The following is a 20040-nucleotide window of genomic DNA, read 5'->3' on the forward strand; positions in this document are numbered from 1 at the left end:
ACACTCCACATTGCAGTCCCACCATCTACGTTCCGCACTCCCCACACCATACATCACGTCCTCTATCCTCTATCCTCACCTCCTTCACCCCCACACTCCACACTGCAGTCCCACCATCTAGGTTCCGCACTCCCCACACCATACATCACGTCCTCTATCCTCTAACCTCACCTCCTTCTTCCCCTACACTCCACACTGCAGTCCCACCATCTACGTTCCGCACTCCCCACACCATACATCACGTACTCTATCCTCTAACCTCACCTCCTTCTCCCCCACACTCCACATTGCAGTCCCACCATCTACGTTCCGCACTCCCCACACCATGCATCACGTCCTCTATCCTCTAACCTCACCTCCTTCTCCCCCACACTCCACATTGCAGTCCCACCATCTACGTTCCGCACTCCCCACACCATACATCACGTCCTCTATCCTCTATCCTCACCTCCTTCACCCCCACACTCCACACTGCAGTCCCACCATCTACGTTCCGCACTCCCCACACCATACATCACGTCCTCTATCCTCTATCCTCACCTCCTTCACCCCCACACTCCACACTGCAGTCCCACCATCTAGGTTCCGCACTCCCCACACCATACATCACGTCCTCTATCCTCTAACCTCACCTCCTTCTCCCCCACACTCCACACTGCAGTCCCACCATCTACGTTCCGCACTCCCCACACCATACATCACGTCCTCTATCCTCTATCCTCACCTCCTTCTTCCCCACACTCCACACTGCAGTCCCACCATCTAGGTTCCGCACTCCCCACACCATACATCACGTCCTCTATCCTCTAACCTCACCTCCTTCTCCCCCACACTCCACACTGCAGTCCCACCATCTAGGTTCCGCACTCCCCACACCATACATCACGTCCTCTATCCTCTATCCTCACCTCCTTCTTCCCCACACTCCACACTGCAGTCCCACCATCTAGGTTCCGCACTCCCCACACCATACATCACGTCCTCTATCCTCTATCCTCACCTCCTTCTTCCCCACACTCCACACTGCAGTCCCGCCATCTAGGTTCCGCACTCCCCACACCATACATCACGTCCTCTATCCTCTATCCTCACCTCCTTCTTCCCCACACTCCACACTGCAGTCCCACCATCTAGGTTCCGCACTCCCCACACCATACATCACGTCCTCTATCCTCTATCCTCACCTCCTTCTTCCCCACACTCCACACTGCAGTCCCACCATCTAGGTTCCGCACTCCCCACACCATACATCACGTCCTCTATCCTCTATCCTCACCTCCTTCTTCCCCACACTCCACACTGCAGTCCCACCATCTAGGTTCCGCACTCCCCACACCATACATCACGTCCTCTATCCTCTAACCTCACCTCCTTCTCCCCCACACTCCACATTGCAGTCCCACCATCTACGTTCCGCACTCCCCACACCATGCATCACTGTCCTCTAACCTCACCTCCTTCTCCCCCACACTCCACACTGCAGTCCCACCATCTAGGTTCCGCACTCCCCACACCATACATCACGTCCTCTATCCTCTATCCGCACCTCGTTCTTCCCCACACTCCACACTGCAGTCCCACCATCTAGGTTCCGCACTCCCCACACCATACATCACGTCCTCTATCCTCTAACCTCACCTCCTTCTCCCCCACACTCCACATTGCAGTCCCACCATCTACGTTCCGCACTCCCCACACCATGCATCACTGTCCTCTAACCTCACCTCCTTCTTCCCCACACTCCACATTGCAGTCCCACCATCTACGTTCCGCACTCCCCACACCATGCATCACTGTCCTCTAACCTCACCTCCTTCTTCCCCACACTCCACATTGCAGTCCCACCATCTACGTTCCGCACTCCCCACACCATGCATCACTGTCCTCTATCCTCACCTCCTTCTTCTCCACACTCCACACTGCAGTCCCACCATCTATGTTCCGCACTCCCCACATCATGCATCACTGTCCTCTAACCTCACCTCCTTCTTCCCCACACTCCACATTGCAGTCCCACCATCTACGTTCCGCACTCCCCACACCATGCATCACTGTCCTCTATCCTCACCTCCTTCTTCTCCACACTCCACACTGCAGTCCCACCATCTATGTTCCGCACTCCCCACATCATGCATCACTGTCCTATAACCTCACCTCCTTCTCCCCCACACTCCACACTGCTTTTTACAATCTGCATTTTTAACTCCACAATAAACGCCACATATCCCAGTCCTCAATACACGCCTCTTACTCCAGGCACCATTAACCACATCTTCCTATCTTACCAAGTGCCTCAATGCACAGAGGTTTACCAGAAACCACACCCCACACTACATTCTCATACTTCACACTCCGCGATCTACGGCTTACACTCCTCACACTCAAATGTTACGCATTATTACATTCCGCACTCCCGACACAGATTTCACTCACTCATTTGTGAGAAAATTTTTGCACACTTGGCTGAGCAGTAAATGTTTAATTCAGCCTCCTGCTAACTGGTAATTACTGACGTTGGTTCGTGGAAGGTATGTTTTAAAGTGGTGCCCCAATCACCATCGCAATTTTTAAGTGTACTTGTTGGGGGTCACCTTGAAAACAAATTAATAAACGAAATTAACGGGTTCATAGTTATCATTGATTTCCCCACATATAACTTTTGCACTCTGTTAATTTATACTTGCAAGTGACTCAAGTTATTCCACGAGATAGTTAATAGGCTCTGATTCCATTCCATGAATATCAAAACGTACACATATTTTAAGTTTTCTTTGTCACCAAAATGTAATGCGAAATGAGAGGGTCTGCTCATTTCCAATCATAAATATGCAGACACCGCACCCAAAACTACATTCCGTATCCCACACTACATACACATTTAATCTAACGCACACCACAATTTCCAAATTGAATTGTTTTCCATAACCACAAAACTTCGTGATAATTTCACAGCCAAGTACATGGGCCACTTAAAATTATGTTGCGATTTGATATGTAGAAAATTACCATACTTAATTCTACCCATAATACACTATGTTTATGCATACAGAAATTCTAATACAACAGGTCCTATAGTAAACCTAAAACTAAACCTTATAAGTTTGAATATTCTCATAGCATAAACAGATTTTTTCAATAGAACATTAAATTTCGTTTATTAGAGTAATATTTAGATATATTGCTGAGAGACAAACCAATTAGTTTATATTTTGATTAGTTACCAAATGCCTTCTGTAGCTATTATATTTCAGAATTTGAGTTATAAGCCAAATCATAGTATTGCAAAGTGAGAAAATAATAAAACTATGTCAAATCATTTTTCAATTGTAAGGCAATAATTATTTTGTAGTTATAATTTATTTAACTTCTAATAAACAGTATTAAGTAAAATTACTAATATAAAACAACTGAATTCGTTATTCCAATGTGTGGTACAAACACAGTTAAATCACTTACTATATTGCAAAGGAATAATTTACAAACAATTTTTCAGTTCCAAATAAATAAATATAACTTTAAATCAACGATAATACAATCAATGAAAGTAAAATTCTATTTTATATATTAGGTGTATCTGAACATATATTTATTTTTGATGTCATAATAATTTGACTTGTAAGACAAACTTTTATTTATAGAAATAATGAAGCTAGATTCCTCGATTAAAGTTGTTGCACAATTTCAATGATGGCAATTAAAACTTGTATTGCCGTAAATAAACATGTAAAAAAAGACTTTATCGGAGAGTAAATCTACGTAGTGGCTCATATCCAAACAAACCCTTTTTTGTGGCAAAAAAAAAGAGTTTTTAAATTATACAGTAACTATACCATTCATCTGAGAAACTTGATTCAGAAAACGAAACTTTTTATTTTTGTAGACACAAATGTTTGGGAATGATTAATGTTTTTTAAAATTTAGGTTAGGACAAATAAATATACAAAAAAAATTTAAAACATTATTCTCAGGATTATTTAATATTTTCCTATAAAAGTTTTTAAATATTTTTAAATAACGTTTAGTTAAGAATTTTCTGTCGACGCAATTCAAAATTGTTTTTTCTTGGTATGAAATTAGCAACTATTAAGCATAAAAAGCACGAGTTTTATTGTCCTGAGTCCTGGAACAGCTTTTAGCTTCAATACAACTGTTAAAAAAAACACCATGCTTAAAAATATTGTTTGCTTTATCCTGTTTATTTAATAGTCCATTCAAACATTTTCCAAAAATGTCCTATTATTGTGATGCTACCGTTTGTATAGGACACAAGAAAAATAAATAGCCGGCACATGAGCTCCTAACGAAGGAAATGTTGATGCAGGAATAATGGAATTAAGAGAGACAAGAGACAAGGGGACTACGAGGGCTCAAGAACGAAGGAAAGGGAGCAAAAATCAGCAGCTAAGCAAAAAGGATTCAAGCGATGAAATAATCTATGCCAAAATTGTTCAGAAATCCTTCGAAAAACCAGCCTGGCGTTTCTAAGGTGCAAAGAAAGGTGTACTTACTTTCTACACTGACACGAGAGAATATTCGTTAGAAATCTTCTAATCGTTGCAAATTATTTTTCGCTAATTTTGTGCCCTTATGAAGTCAAAAATATTTTGTAGACTTTTGCAAACAATTTGTCGAAATACTATTTGCCAAAATGTTTTTCATAACATAACTTTATAATGTTTTATTAATATATATTGTTAAAATAAATGAAAACAGTGTTAACTATACAAAACATTGCTGTACAACTAATTATACAAAATCTTCAACTAAAAATGCACGCGCATACACATATATCGTTACTCTTCAAACCATACCGCCTAACGGACATATTTAACGAAATCGACTTTTTGGTACGAAGGCATTTTAGCGAAAGTTTCACATTCACCAATATAATTTATACGGCAAAAATTCTAGAGTTAGCAGCACCATCGCACAAAAATATAACCTTAGGAACCGCTTAAATACACAAAGCAGACATCGCAGTAGGCTCCATGCTGAGGTAATAGGAGGAGTGTAGCTGGCTACCCTTGCTTTATAATAAGAAAGTATTCAAAACGTTGTTCTGAAATTAAAAAAAAAATATTACATTAAATACACACTATACGTACTTGAAAATAAACTTTTTGACCCTCCTATAAAGTTACCGAAATCTTAATTAGGCGGTATTGTTAGCTAAGTGACGACATGTATATATATAAATAAACTTCAAGATGTATTTAAATTCATTGCAAGTATAGGAAAAACAATGATAAGCTGTTTTCTAATTAATTGATAGCTAAAGGGTAGAGACCCGTGAATTTCGCGGATTCAATCACCTCCAGGATAGACTCCAATATCCTCTCCACACTCGGGCAAATGCCAACTGTTCATTGGCTGTTGACTTGTGAGTCGTCTCGACTGGGTGGCCTGTGATTCGACATTTCTATGAGTGAGGGTCTCTAATTGGCCCTCAGTCCTCCAGATCAACAGTGAACCAATGACAGAAGCAGCACTAAGGTATAATTATTTGAATTTTAGCATAACACGAAATGAACCCGCGAAATTCACGGGTCTCTACTAAAGGGCACTCGGAGGCTCGAGTTCTGCCACACGAAGTCTGGTGCCACATGCCACAGTGCGAAGGGACGGCGACATAGCCGCTTGTCGCACGCGGGCGGCCGCGCCGCGCGGAGAACTGCAGGCAAGACGGCGCTGAGCGAAGCGTGTGGACGCCTGAGATAATAAGCCTCGACGCAATAATCCTTTCGCCATTCGCCGAGCTTAACCAATACGACGGAAGCTTACTCCTCCTCCCCCGCCTACTCACCCCCGGGTGAAGGGGGAGAAGGGTGTGACAGAAGGGAAGCAGTGCGTGGGGCCTAGCTGCAGGACTCTAAGTCTGACGGCGGTGCCCGGCCAGGCCTACAGACCTCCGCCAATCACAGACGGGCGGCAAGGGACTTTGAATGTGGGCGGGCCAATCACCTACGAGTAGCGACCGGAATATTTCGCGGGTTCATTGACCTCTAGGATAACCTCCAAAATCTTTTCTGCTTGCTCGGCTGTTCACTGGCTGCTGACTTGCGAGTCGTCTCGACTGGGTGGCCTGTGATTCAGTATTTCAATTATTGAGTGTCTCTAGTTGGTCCACAGTCCTCCAGATCAACAGTGAACCAATGGCAGAACCAGCTTAAAGGTATAATCATTTGAATGTTATCATATCCCGAAGGGAATCTGCGAATTTTCCCGGTCTCTACCTATAAGTAGAGGTACGGAAATTTCACGGATTCATTTAGTCACAAGCTAGAATGCAAACATTTATATTCATGCGTTGTTCATGATTGGACAACAGCTATTTGGACACGCCCCTCTGCGACCTTGGGCCAACGACGTCCAGTTATGAGAGAAGTAAGCGAATCAGAGAGAGCCGATTAACAAGATAAAAAAAGTTATGTTTTTTTCGCTAAGAAATCAGCCAATGTAGAAGCAAACGTTGGTTGGAAGAAACATAAGGCTTTGAAGGTTAGCTTGACGCTAGATGAACTCGCGAAATTTCCGGTCTCTACCTATAAGGTCTGTGCACCTCGCGCGACGGGGTTGCGTGTCAATCCAAACTCTTTGGCCGACGTCCTCCACCAAACAACAAATGGCCAATCACAAATATATCCCCAATTTTTTTTTCCATATATAGCGACCTGCAAATTTTGGGTTATTATTGGCAGCAAACTGTTTAGTGCTTTATGACCTAGCTTAAGGGGCCCGCCTCGTCAGGGGTGTATGTGTGTTAGTGAGGCGGGATGATAAGCGCGACGCTCGCTGGTGCTTCTAGCGCGGTGTCTCCTCTGGACTGGCTCGCAGTCTTCTCGTCGTCACAGACATACTGTGAAATTTGAGCGGTGACCGTAACATTATATGGCCGATAAATGACGATAAAGGTGTAATGCAAGTCCCTTAAGTGCTTTCAAGAATCTGTACTGGTTGATTTACGCCTAAAAATTACTCTGAAAACACGCGTTTTAGCCATGTTAACTCTTCTAAAAATGCAGTTTAAAAACTTAATCCAAAATCAAAAATACTTTTCGGCCATCAGCGAACTCTTAAATGCTTTTCGTAAGCAGACCCCACCTAGATATCTTGAGTAGTTTTGAAATCGCGTTCTTTTTCCTGAAGCTCTGCGCACCGTGTGTGTGCTTGGGTAGGCGGAGCCCTTAAGGGAGCACTGACAGTTGTCGCTCACTGGAGGACTAGGAGCCAATAACAATCCTGCAAGAAACGTGTTCATCAGGACAATGGGTGCCGTACGGCAGAGACCAATCGACAAGTTAACACCGTTTTGTTTCCCTTCAGGAATGTGGAGTGCATACAACTAGAAAATTGCGCGTCTCTGTATAGACTTTCTCGCAAACGCTTATTATAAGTTGGCCGTGAGTTATAAAAACAAAATCAAAAATTCAACCTTTAGCATAATTTTCAACATAAAACATTTTAGAATCTGGTATTCAAAACCAAAAATTCGGTGCTACAGATTGGCTTCAAAACATCGACTTTCCAAACGAAATCATTAAGCAAAAATACCTATCTAAAATACTGCACTGCTGAAGACAAAGTTACGCACAGAAAGTGTCCACGTGGTGACGACGTGGTTTTTTTTATGCCGAACAAATGCCATTTAGAACGAATAACGTAATGAAATGAGTAATCGTGTCAACTGTCAACTCCCAGGATGGCAAAACTAGTTTCAAGCTAGTTTGTAATGACATGCTTGAATAAAGTAAATTGCTATCTTGAATTATGGTCCTTATTTCTTGGATGACAAAGAGTGATTCCTTAAAAGAACCGGGTATGGAATCATGTCTGTAATGACGAGGCCTTTTAATGGATTTAGCTTTACTTTAAAAATAATCTAGTTTAGAACCTTAAACAATAATAACGCTTTAATATCATGCCAATACTTTCGCAGTTAAAGGTATTTATAATAAGGCCCTGTTTTTAAATTCTAGACGAAAACTAATACAACTGTAAATGACTAACAAGTTACTAATAAATGTTTCTGAATTCTTCCTTTTAGAGCAGAATGTAGTAAGGGAAAAAAATGAAAGTTATGTATTTCCATGCGCGCACATATACACCACACACACAATAATAAATATCAACACACACATACAAAGCTCACACATAAAGGGATGAAATTAAGTTTTGTTCTCTTGACTCTCCGCTGAATTTAGTTCGAACAACGGGTGGGAAAATATACTGTCATTTTTACCAATGAAATGTAACTATTGAAAGCCGCAGCGCACCGCTTGTGTGACGATACTTACCATACCTGTACGTACACGCTCCTTCTGAAGTCGATTTCATGCGAAATTACCGCAATTAAAACGCTTTATTTAGATTTACGGATTTTCAAATCCGTGTAATTTAACGAACAATAAAGGAAATAAAAACTGTGGACTACACAGGGCCATTGTTGTCGACCGCTTTTTGAACGCAGCGCAGCACGTAATTGTTAGCGGGGCACGTGTACCAACTGTTGGCCTCACTCACAGGCGGCTTGCGGCAGGCGCTCCAACTTGGCAACACCGCAGGCGCGCCGCGGCACTCGTGACTCGCGCCGGCTGAACGTGACACTTGGCCGGTATTCCAACACACCAAAATAAGGGTTTAGGTGCTTAACACGGCCAGTCCCTTATTTTCAGGGAACGGATTTTCGGATCCTATTCCGTTACCGGCCAGTTTCCCGATTCCGCGCATGCGCAGAGCTCCCTCATTCGTGGGTTTCGTCCAGATGGTGGACCCGCATCTGGCGCCATGGACTCGTACGTAGTCGCTATAGTGATCATCGGTGGGCGTTCCAAGAGATGTGGTGCGCCAAAATTAAACTTTTATATGTTCGAAACTATCCGGGAATAAAGTTTGTACACTTTAATGGTCATAACAAGAAATAATTGCAATTTAAAAAGTACTTGAGAAAATTAGAAAGGCGGTTCCATTTTAGTGCGATGGTGCTGCTATCACTAGTATTTTTCCAGTAACATATGTATCGATTGTTGCGAAACCTCATCTAGAATGCGTTGAAACCAGTTTATAGCCTTGCGCAGAGCACAGTTTATTAAAACGGCTGCCGTTTTGTTTCCTTGCTGGGAATCTGTTTGGACACTTTCTGGAATACGGCCCGCGAGTTAGGTTACGATCGTATCCCAACAAGCCAGTACTTATTCGATACCTTACCCAAACGTCTTGGAATACCGCCCTTAATCCCTTCCTCAGTAAGCGAAGCGCAACGAGATGCATTCATTTAGAATGTTTTTTGAACGTACCAAGCTTAGACACGAGTCAGATTCAAATAAAAAAAAAATACATTTTAGAATTATAATAAATATAAAAAAAAACTATATTTGTAAAATTAATTTATCAACACTGTCACGCAGATTTGTAAAAGGCTCACGATTCGATCTTTTTTTCTCTCGTTATTCTCATTCAAGGATTTTCGAAAAAGTCGAACCCAGCCAACGATAACAAGCGATATTAAATGTTGATGTACGTCAGTGACATACATTGAAAGCGAAAATGGACGCTTTTTTTTATGTTGCCACCACTGTCGTCGTAAGTGTAGATACACAAGAAGAAGCAGCAGGCACTTCCAGGTATATTGTTTTACGCTATTCTTTTGTTCAAACGGAGCAGGCAGCGGTGTTGCCGTAGCCACGACTCGGGTAATACGCAATGGTTGGTACAGATGGCATTACACTCGCATTACCGCGAACCTTCAGGACACCCCGACATTACTTCTGCAGGGGCGCGGTGTAATTTGTCCGCGGAGTATTGGACGCAGTAATTCCGAACGCTGACGTAATTAAAGAGCGCGCGCGGACTGCGAGAATTTTCGGAACGGGATCCGAGGGCGGGCGGAGGCGGCAAGGAGATCGCGGCAAGGAGATCGCGGCTGCGAGACGAATCAGCCGGCACGTCGCGTCGTGGCGGCAGTCTGCAGCGCGCATGCGCGCCGGATACACGCGGGACCTCACACAACTGCGCAGACGCGCCTGGCGTCGCCGCACGCGATCGCGTGTTGCCAAAACGTTTCAAATAATGAACATATTTTAACCAAATACGCTACACACGCACCGCAGTTTTAATCGATTTTTTTTCCCTTATTGAATTGCTTCCTTCTTTTTCTGACTACATATATTTTTTTTAACTAATAATGGGAAGGAAACCCATATCACGCGTAGGCCTATATTAAACTATGCTTATTTAATTTATATATTTAACTTCCAATATTAAGTATGTTTTCTTTAGTATGTAATAATATGATATTTCCGGGTTACGTTCAAGTAATTGAACTATTCTAAAACCTCTTCTACGGGATATTTTACTTTTAATGGCTTTGAAGCAGTTTCTTGATACTAACTACCACAGCGTGAATTTTCAATTCAAAAGTTTAATGATAAATACGCTTATGAGACCAGGGAATGAACGAATAGTTTAATCAATTTTTTTTACACAGAAAACTATAACTGATTTTATAAAAAAATAGTTTTCTTTTAAATCGACTTTGCTTTTGCTTAATTGTTTTTTTTAACCGTCTACTAATGTTACGGGTTGTTGATTAGAAAATTATTGAATAACAGACAAATAATTATTTAGTACTTTTAAAATTCACACCTGAAAAATTTTTTGCGAATTCTTTCAGACAAGTTTGGCACAACAAAATGGTACAATAATGAAATAATTTACATCAAACATGTAGTTCTGTATCGTAAATAAAATTAATAAGCATGCAACATTTTATTTTGTATTTAACTTATTTTCATGTAAATTTCATTCATAACATGTTATTATAACGCTGTTGATCAGACGAGAATGCAAAAGAATTACATTGTCACAGTCAAAACATATATAATGACTTAAAAGCGCACTACATCCTAGTATTAGCCACATTATTTTCTATCAGTTTATATTAAAGTTTGTAGCAACACTATATAATGTTTTCAAAAAATACAAATATATATTTTGCGAACGCAAACCTTCATCTCGATGAAAAGTTTGCCTTATTATTTGCCTTATTATATATTCTTGCTACAAACAAATATTTTGTTTTAGAAAAATGTATAGTTTCTCCAGTATTATTTTAGCTCAACTCAATTGGTTGGTACACATAATTTATTTTGTGGCACATTAAATTTTACTAAGTAAATAAAATATTTTATTTGCACGCGTAATAGTTTGTTTCACCGTAACAAAATTTTAAAGAAGGAAGTTATTTAAAAAAATATATACTTTATTATTTCCTCGAGCTAAGTCTTTAGAAGGCTTAAAGAATAAAAAAACCATTTGAGCAGCGTCACAATGCAGTCCAAATATATTACTTTCGCAACTGTCTTGGGTTTCTGGCAAATATCGAAACGAAACACACATAATAAACTAATTAGAATGTCACAGGACTCTATTTTAAGAAAATGGAGCAAAAAATTTTGCTTGCCTTCACTGCGCGTTACGTTAAACATTTCGGAAAAATACGACTATTTGTCGAGCCATCTGAAAATATGATTTACGCCCAACGCTTCCTGTGATTCCAACCGTTTCTGATGACATTTGGCCTTCTCGTTGCTGCGCGCCTCGTATCTGAAGTTTGAGTACACAAACTGTGAGCGACCAGACGCTCAGTCCACATTTACAAATATCCACGGAGAAAACGCTACAGAATTTAATGACTAAATACCACGAGTAATGTATCTGGAAAATGACACGTTTAACAACCTCGCGTTTTGATTTTAATGCCCAGGTTTACAAAAAACAGACGCTCAGCTGTGTACACATTCTCTGGGAAATGGTTATGTCTGGCTGGAAGTGAAAACATTATGAAACATGTGGTAACATTCCGAAACGCATTACACTTTTATTCGTGTTTACCAAATTAAGACGACCCAATTATTATTTATACATTCCGTACCATAAAGTGGCTTAAACGTACGATATTTCGACTGACGTACACTTAGGCAAACGAAGTCTGAGTGAATGTATAATACTGCATGTTTAACGCAAGGATTGACCCACAAATGATAGCGATCAAGAATTTTTTTTCATGCGGACGGAACTCATGGTTATGAAATAAAACGTCGTAAGTGGAACTATAAATAAAACAATCAATAGTTTCTTTGTTAAAAGTATACAATTTTTATTAAATAAGAACAATTTAAACTTATATACCGCTAAACTAATATCAAAACGAAAATAAGAAACTTTAGGTTCTTCAAATAATAAGTTATTAGTTTATTAGTGCCTGCATTTAAATACTAAAAACCTGTGGCGGAATATAGAGTAAAACAAATATCCTAGCCACATTATATTATTTTGACTCATTTGCAATTAACATGGAGTTAAAGTGATTCCACTTTTGCTTTCACGGTAGATGGTGTCTGGCGACCATTCTTTTGCGAAGATCGGCTTACATAAGCTGAGGAGTTCCGTTCAAGACCTCCAAGACTTTTGAAACATCAACTGAAGAACAGTTATTCAAGTTCCAAGCTACCAATTTCAAATCTCTGGATCCAGCAGTCAACACATTAGACAAGAGAGAGTTGTATTAAAAATACAGATCATAGATATTCATAATGTTTTATCATCGAATATGCTGCGAATAAATTATTTTATATGATTATTTAACAAGCGCAATAACGCAGTATTCTTATGATAAAGTTTATAATATACATTAGTAATACAATATAACTTATTTTTATTTATTAAAATATGTTAATATGAGTTGACGTTCTTAAATTGAAAAAAAAGATAAAAAATTATTAAAAAACAAGATTTTAAGATAACTTGATTAGTAAGTATGTAAAAACCTAGCCTAGCCACGTTAAAGATTATTTTTTTCAAATTTAAGTGACTATCGTAAAAGATAATGGAAATTAAAAATCAACTATACAAACATATGATATACATCAAAACATATATACTGCATCGGACAGTAGCATCGAACCCATTTTCATAATTTTGTGGCTGCTGACTGGAGTTTTAAAATACGAGAAACTCAGTCTTAGCAAAAATAATTTATTGCGTCAAATATAGTAGAGTTGAACTTTTACTTATGTAAGCATATACTGGAGTTTTAAAATACGAGAAACTCAGTCTTAGCAAAAATAATTTATTGCGTCAAATATAGTAGAGTTGAACTTTTACTTATGTAAGTCCATACGGTAGTGATAAACCGAAGAAAAAAAGATAAATTGATTTCAGAAATCATCTTAAATAAATATAAATTATGACCAATACCAAACAAAGCATAACTTAATATATACAGCCCAACCAACAAACAATACGGCCTATTTATTAAACAAATAATTACGTTGCACAAAGCCTATGAACTGTAAAATTATCTTAAAACAGTTATTTTCGTTTTTAAGAAGAAAGTTTATTTACAAGCTATGCTGACACAGAGAAATCTGTGCGAAGAACTTGGATTTGCTGAAGATAAGCATACCATTACACCCCAAACACACAGCCAATTATACTACAGTTTGCCCAAATATTTTACACCACATGATTAAAAACATAACTGGATATGGCAAGCGGAAATATTTTACAGAAAATTCTGTAGTTGAAGCGAAGAGAACACTCTCAAGTGTGAAATGCACGCGGTTCGGTCAATACAAAGCATTACATACTTGGACGTCTACAAGAAGCATGATTTAAATTTCCCGTAAGAATAACTTATAATAAAGTCAATACACATGTTACTTACTTTTGTCAAAAGAGTTAAGCTACAAATTAAAAAAATTAAAAAAAAAAATGGAATCTTAATTTTTACGACGTGCACCACCCAATTGGTAGGATTTTTAGCGATAAAAAACTGCATGAGCGTAATAATTGTTCGTTAGTTAGCAATGCAGTTGTTTTGCGTGCTCTTCACTTCTCCACCAACAAGATGTCAAACACAAAGCGAGTTCGCCTCCCGAGGCTGCACTTAGAAAGCAAACAAGTAGCCAGTCGGAATCCACCAAGAGATCGTTCAAGTGAAGAGGCGCGAGACGAACCAGCCCACAGCCCCACAGATGCGTTAGTTCTTACATGGTTGATGTACCTGGAAACAGTTTCTCGTTTCGACAAAGCATCAAATGCCCGTGATGCGGCTGATGCCCTCTGAGCGCCCGCTGTGCGTCTCGACCGCTCCAAGTCCTAACAAGGCTGAAAGAAACAGAGAGTAAGGCCAGTCTTTCAATCAGAACTACCGTCCATCAACAACACCTCTAAAAGTAAGTCAAGATAAAAGTTCACAGAGCGGCGTTTCTTTTAGCAACGATCTGCGTTGTGACTGCGAAACCTATAAAGATTGTTAAAAACAACAAAGAAGAAAATAAACATAAGCAAGGTAAAATTACAATTTCAAAAAAATAATAATAATAATTCTAAGTGTCAGTTGTAACATAAAACTTGAATAAATAAAAAATAATTTCCTCAACATGGTCGCACGGAAGACGAGTGCGGTTTGCGAGAAGAAAGTCATACCATTCGGGAGTTCCTGGGTAATGGCTCCGCCAGCCAATCTTACACACCAGAAGCCTACAATTTTTCGTTGGATATTTCTGACCCAAAACGTAAGTAATGAATTTTTTTTTTTTCAGATTTACCACCAGACATCAATTTCAACCCAAAACTTAATTAATTTTAATAAATCGTGTTTTTATTGTCTTTGTTGGATAACCATTTTCTACTAGATTGACATGTTTCTTTTGTCATACATTCTATGTAGTTATTTATGAAGAAAATTCACATTGCAAGCTTTCTCAATTTCAACAATGTTAAACCAATAAGTAATTTGCATGTCATAACAAATTGGAAAAAAATTAAATGAGTATTAATGTTTTTAGTGGTGTCCAATAGCTGGACTTTATCGGAAGCGAAGAAGGCGTGTGTTTGGTAGCTGGACCGGCACTCGCATGGAAGATAAACCATCCCAGAGTTGACGGCCGGAGTCAGCCCACGAACATGACTTCGAGTCGAGTCACGCGGCTCTGCAATGACTTTGTAGTTTAGTTGTCATCATCAGTACTGTCGCTTGTGAATGAATACTAGGCCAATCCATAAACGCTACTTGGTCTAAGGCTGCCTTCTGCCTGGAACTGCCTGGGCTGCAAAACCACCTGGTCAACTTCAGGTGTCAAAGAGGCCAAGGTATCTTGAGGGTCGTCTGAAAGCATGTACCAAACTGTCCATGTTTGACTGCTGGTGTGGTTTTTCTCGCCCTGCCGTTCCCGAACCGAGTTCCAGAATGTATCCACGATGGTCTGGAAATATGAAAATTCCGGTGCAGAATCTCGAAAGCGGCAGTCCAACGAGCATCACGCCTTTATCTTTATTGCCACGCCATAAACTGATAGAGACGCCTCAGGAGGTCCCTCAGAGGCGGGCCGACAACGGGGAGATTGCGCGCCATTTCGGTGCGCCTTGCGCGTAGATGCGATGAGGCATATGCTGTGCCAGCCAGTGTAGCCCTTAGCGCCCCCGCGCTTACAGACCTCAAAAAAAAAACGCACAATAACTCCAGTCAGACGCCAGCCGAACAATAGTGCAGATCAAGATCATCCATTCTAACGGTATTTCTGTTGATGACGTCAACCTTTATGCCCGTGTGTTGCGATGGAAGTTTCTCGATAGCCTTTCTCATGGTAGATTCGGTGATTGGTAGCGTACAATTTTCTGAGTAGGATTTCCTAAAGGGCAGAAATTTTTTGCAAATAAGTTTGTGGTAAGATTGTGGTAAGAGATGTAAGAGTGATACCAAATGCAACATCATTATAAGAGTCTAACTATGGTCGATATCGACGATATGTGGCAATAGGCTACGTTGATCTCGCATTCAGAAAGACTCAGACTCTCTGATCTCAGTTCTCTTGGTCTTGATATCCCGGAATCAATTCAATAAGTTGCTTCGGCTGGTCTATTACAGTAAGCCATGACCGATAGATAGTTCTCTAATATCTGAACACTAAACTGTCAAAAATACTGCGAATCAGTGGAATCTCATTAGGAACTGTTGAATCCGCTTTGTTTAGAATCTGTTTAGAGAAGTTTTAAAAACATTTCTGTAGAATTCCTTTAATTTTCAGTATTTTTATGAGTTTGTTTTATTTAGAGTGTAATCGTCAAGCGTGTTGAAGTTCTATATTGACGCCAAGGACCTTTCTGTCGACTAGAAGGTAGTCGAAAGGAAATATGTTAAAAATAGTAAACTACCTATATATATATAAGTACGAACTACTAGAATGCAAGATTTGGCTCAATAAATAGACAATCTTATGTCGGGAAGCTGTGGGTCACGTATCTTGGTGATGGGATGTTTTTGTGGAGACCTCCACAACCACTCGTGTGCCTTTGGGGCATCAGTTTCGTTGTAAACTTCCATCGAAGCCAGTACGCAAGTGCTCCCCCCCCCCCCCGAGTCCTCGTGCAGGATGTTTTAGGCTACAGCGAGCACCGTGTGTCTACTGTCGCCCATCCAGACATTCTTGAGTTCTGCGCACGAACCCATCATGGCTCGCTATCTGCCAAGCGAACTGACATACGTAGCTGCGTGTGTGTTCACGAACTATTCCTTCAAAAAACATGTGATTTGGCTGAACATAACACCTGCAATGGCACCAGTAGGACCAAACAACGCACAGGCAGTCATGCGTGCAAAGAGGAACGCGATTCCACAACCTCAAACATAGAGTCAGGAGCGTCAGCAATGACAGCCCTCGGTGGTTGGGAAGCCTAAGATGTACATCAAGTTCTGTCCCTGCCCGATTACACCCGAACAATTCACCTTCGGCAAACCTCGGGTTTATTTATATATATATTTATATTTCTCTGTTTATTTTAATGTAGTTATACTAACCTAACTGACCGTCCGTAGTGTTTTTAAGTGTTTTAATGTAGCTAAACTAACCGACCACTTTTAATATTTGAATTCATTTTTTCCTGCGCAAAAATAAAACGAATCCCGAGGTTGGCCGAAGGTGAATATTCGGGCCTGTTCGGGCAGGGACAGAACTTGGACATCTTAGGCTTCTCTCGGTGGTTAACTGTGACGAGTGTCGCGTCGCCCCCGCAGAGACGCGGACACCGAGGAGGGGAAGCCTACGATTCACTCGTCCTTCTGGACATACCCGAATACTCACGTTGGCAAGCCTTCTTTTCACAGACGAGAGAACCAAACCCGAAGTTCCCCGAAGATCATGCTCGCTTTTTTTTTCCGTACCACAACAGGTGTATTTAATTGGGGGAAACAGTTAACATGATTTTACAGTATCTTTAATGTAGCTATCCTAACCAAATCAACCGTCCACATTGTTTTAAAGTATTTATAATGTAGCTAACCTAACCTAATTGACCATTAGTTATCATGAGTTGTATAGTTATTTACAATTAACAAAAAAAAAAAAAACGATGATGCACGATCGGTCGTTTGGCTCTCTCGGTTGTTGAAAGAAGGCTTGCCAACGTGAGTATTAGGGTATGTCCAGAAGGACGAGTGAATCGTAGGCTTCCCACCGAGGCGCGCTGCAGTTGCCAACCTGGGCGATCAGCCGGCGAGGGAGGCAGGGCTGCCACCACAGCCTGGGACCTGCGCGCGCCGGCGATTCTCACGTCGCGTCAGGAGACGCGCGCCGTATCAGCGCGGGCCTGCGGGGGCGGCTCGCTGCCTGGCGTGCCTGAGGCACCCGGTGCGATAAACTATTCAATACACACGTAATATTTATCCAAATTTCAATTTATTTTAGCATTGTGCAAATGAAAATTAGTTCTGACATATACATAATGATAAAAAAAAAAGGGGGGGGGGGGGTTGTCTGTAAAGTCGGTTTACGGACGATAATTTTACGTGATAACGTCATAACAAAACAGTGATGAAAAATTGCATATTTTTTAATTTTCAAATATTATTTACAGTTTTTTGCAAATTTAATTTAAATAATTTGTTTAAATATAAATCACGAACAATTAGGTTAAAAAGCCCGCCTTAACCTGTTTGGTATTATAGAAGATTTTCTCGCACGTTGGTTGGCCGGTTCTTGCACGCTCGGCTCAGGCGGAACGTGGCAATTTTTCGTGCGTGCAGCCGGCGTTCATCGATTTATAAGACGTTATCACGTCAAAAATTGTTAATAAAGAACCTCTTGAAAAACTACATTGCGTGTGAAACGTCTCATTCGAATATCTTTAATGGATTATAACGACATACTCGCGTAATAAAACTTGATTTTCAGCGATAAATGGAATATTTTTTTAGTTTGCGAAGTTAATTATTCTAATTAGAAACGTGAAATAATGATTAAGATCTCACGAAATTAAATAAAATTAAAAGCTCTCCTTTAACTTCTGGCGCCATCTTTTGGTGAAAAATTCAAATACATTTCTTAAAAGATATTTAAAAAAAATAAAAGTGTTGCTGTGTGTGACTACCTACGCAGTGCCCGCCTCTGACCCCTGGTGGGCGACTTCCCGCCACACGCTGGAATTCTGCAGGCAGGCGCTGTCTCACAGCGTTACGCTATCATTACGTCAGTGATGGGCCTAACTGTATACAGGATTGCTCAAGGGTTATTGAATTCCAAATCTCTTAGAGCAAGCATGGAAGCAGTCCCGTTTATAAGCAAGTACACCACGAGTGGATAAATGGGGAGATAACGAACTCTTGCAAACATTCTAGAATCAGTGCGCTAGGAACCATTTGTCGAAGATATTTTGAAATAGGTACTACGCTTTCGTGGTGTTCTTAATACTGTTTTGTGATGTTATTGTTAATTTAAATATTATTAAGGTAAATAGTTATTTTTTAAGTTGACCAGGATTTTTGGTGTAACTTGGCAACACTGGGCGTTCTTCGAAACCCAGGGGCTGGGGAGCCATAAGGGCGACAGTGGCACGCGCACCAAATACCCGGTCGCCTCTACGTGCGCGCAACTGTGAGAATCTGAGAGGTCACACGGAACCCAATGTCACCTCTTTTAGCCGCTTTCATTGACGTAAAATACACGATGAGAAGAAACCTGTGCAGAAGTTCTTAAACGTGATTTGAAATCAGAAACCGGTTAGAAAAAAAAATGTATGAAATTTTCAATAGATCGTTTTCTTTACGTAGATGCTGAACGCAGACTAAGAATCAGCCGATAAGTGGTTTTTTTTCTCCCATTCACACAACAACTTCATGACTGTCTGCTTGATATATACCTCTCATTCTTCGTGTATCACCCACACGGGACTCAAACATTGATAGACACATTATGTTTTATATTATACAACTTGCGTGCCATTTTTACGGTGTTCATTAAGAAATAATAGATCCCGACATAATCATCTGCACATTTTACAGTTACACGTTTAATATCAAGTTGAAGCGCAGAACTATTTTCATCAATTTCTGTCAAAATGACTGACGCGTACGCTAAGCTTGTGAACAAACAACGTTTTCAATGGCTCGACAGAATTTTTACGTTTTAAAAAAACATAACTGATGACATTATAAGTTATTTATAATACAAAGACTGCATCATAAAAACCATCACGGAAAATGTATGTTCAAACTATTCGACCCCATTTCCCGAAGCATTTATTAAAAAGAAAAAAAAAATGGTTGTCAGATCTTTCTACGAAATTGCTAACATTTCAAAGCAACTGAGCGAAATTATACCTATTAGTGAAAAAAACTCGCTCTTTTCAAACAAACGATAATTACTTTTAAAATAATGAACCAGGCACGTAAATAATTTACCAAATTAAACATGTATACAAAGTACTAGATATAAATTAAATTCTACGTTCTAAATGACATCTCAGTTTTTTGCGTAAATCTAATTACACTGCTGCTAACTTTAAAACACAGAGTAACGGCAAATTTTTATTTCCAGTACATATTTTAGCAATGTGTTTCAACAGCGTTGCTTTTTCCATACGACTTCTTTGAATTGGTGTTTTTAAGAACGTCTTATGCGTACGTAGGTGTTTATTTCAACACAGTTGATTTTCCATTCCCTTGGTAGAATTGAGCCAGGTCCTAAATTGTACTTGTTTGTTGTG

The 20040-nt window shown here is 40.1% G+C and overlaps 1 protein-coding gene across 5 annotated transcripts in view; it reads right to left on the bottom strand.

Annotated features, from left to right (window-relative positions):
* Positions 1 to 20040, bottom strand: part of LOC134529692 (homeobox protein cut) — a 393665-nt gene that overhangs the window by 168834 nt on the left and 204791 nt on the right. Inside the window, exon 2 of one of the 5 annotated variants that reach the window (XM_063364051.1) lies at positions 14063 to 14166. The exons of the other annotated variants lie outside the window; for them this stretch is intronic. The gene's annotated coding sequence lies outside the window, so the exon portion shown is untranslated. The remainder of the gene's footprint in view (positions 1 to 14062; positions 14167 to 20040) is intronic. 5 annotated transcript variants of the gene reach the window in all.

The sequence above is a fragment of the Bacillus rossius genome, chromosome 2 (genome assembly GCF_032445375.1).
Source record: "Bacillus rossius redtenbacheri isolate Brsri chromosome 2, Brsri_v3, whole genome shotgun sequence".
In the NCBI taxonomy this organism is placed as follows: Eukaryota; Metazoa; Arthropoda; class Insecta; order Phasmatodea; family Bacillidae; genus Bacillus; species Bacillus rossius.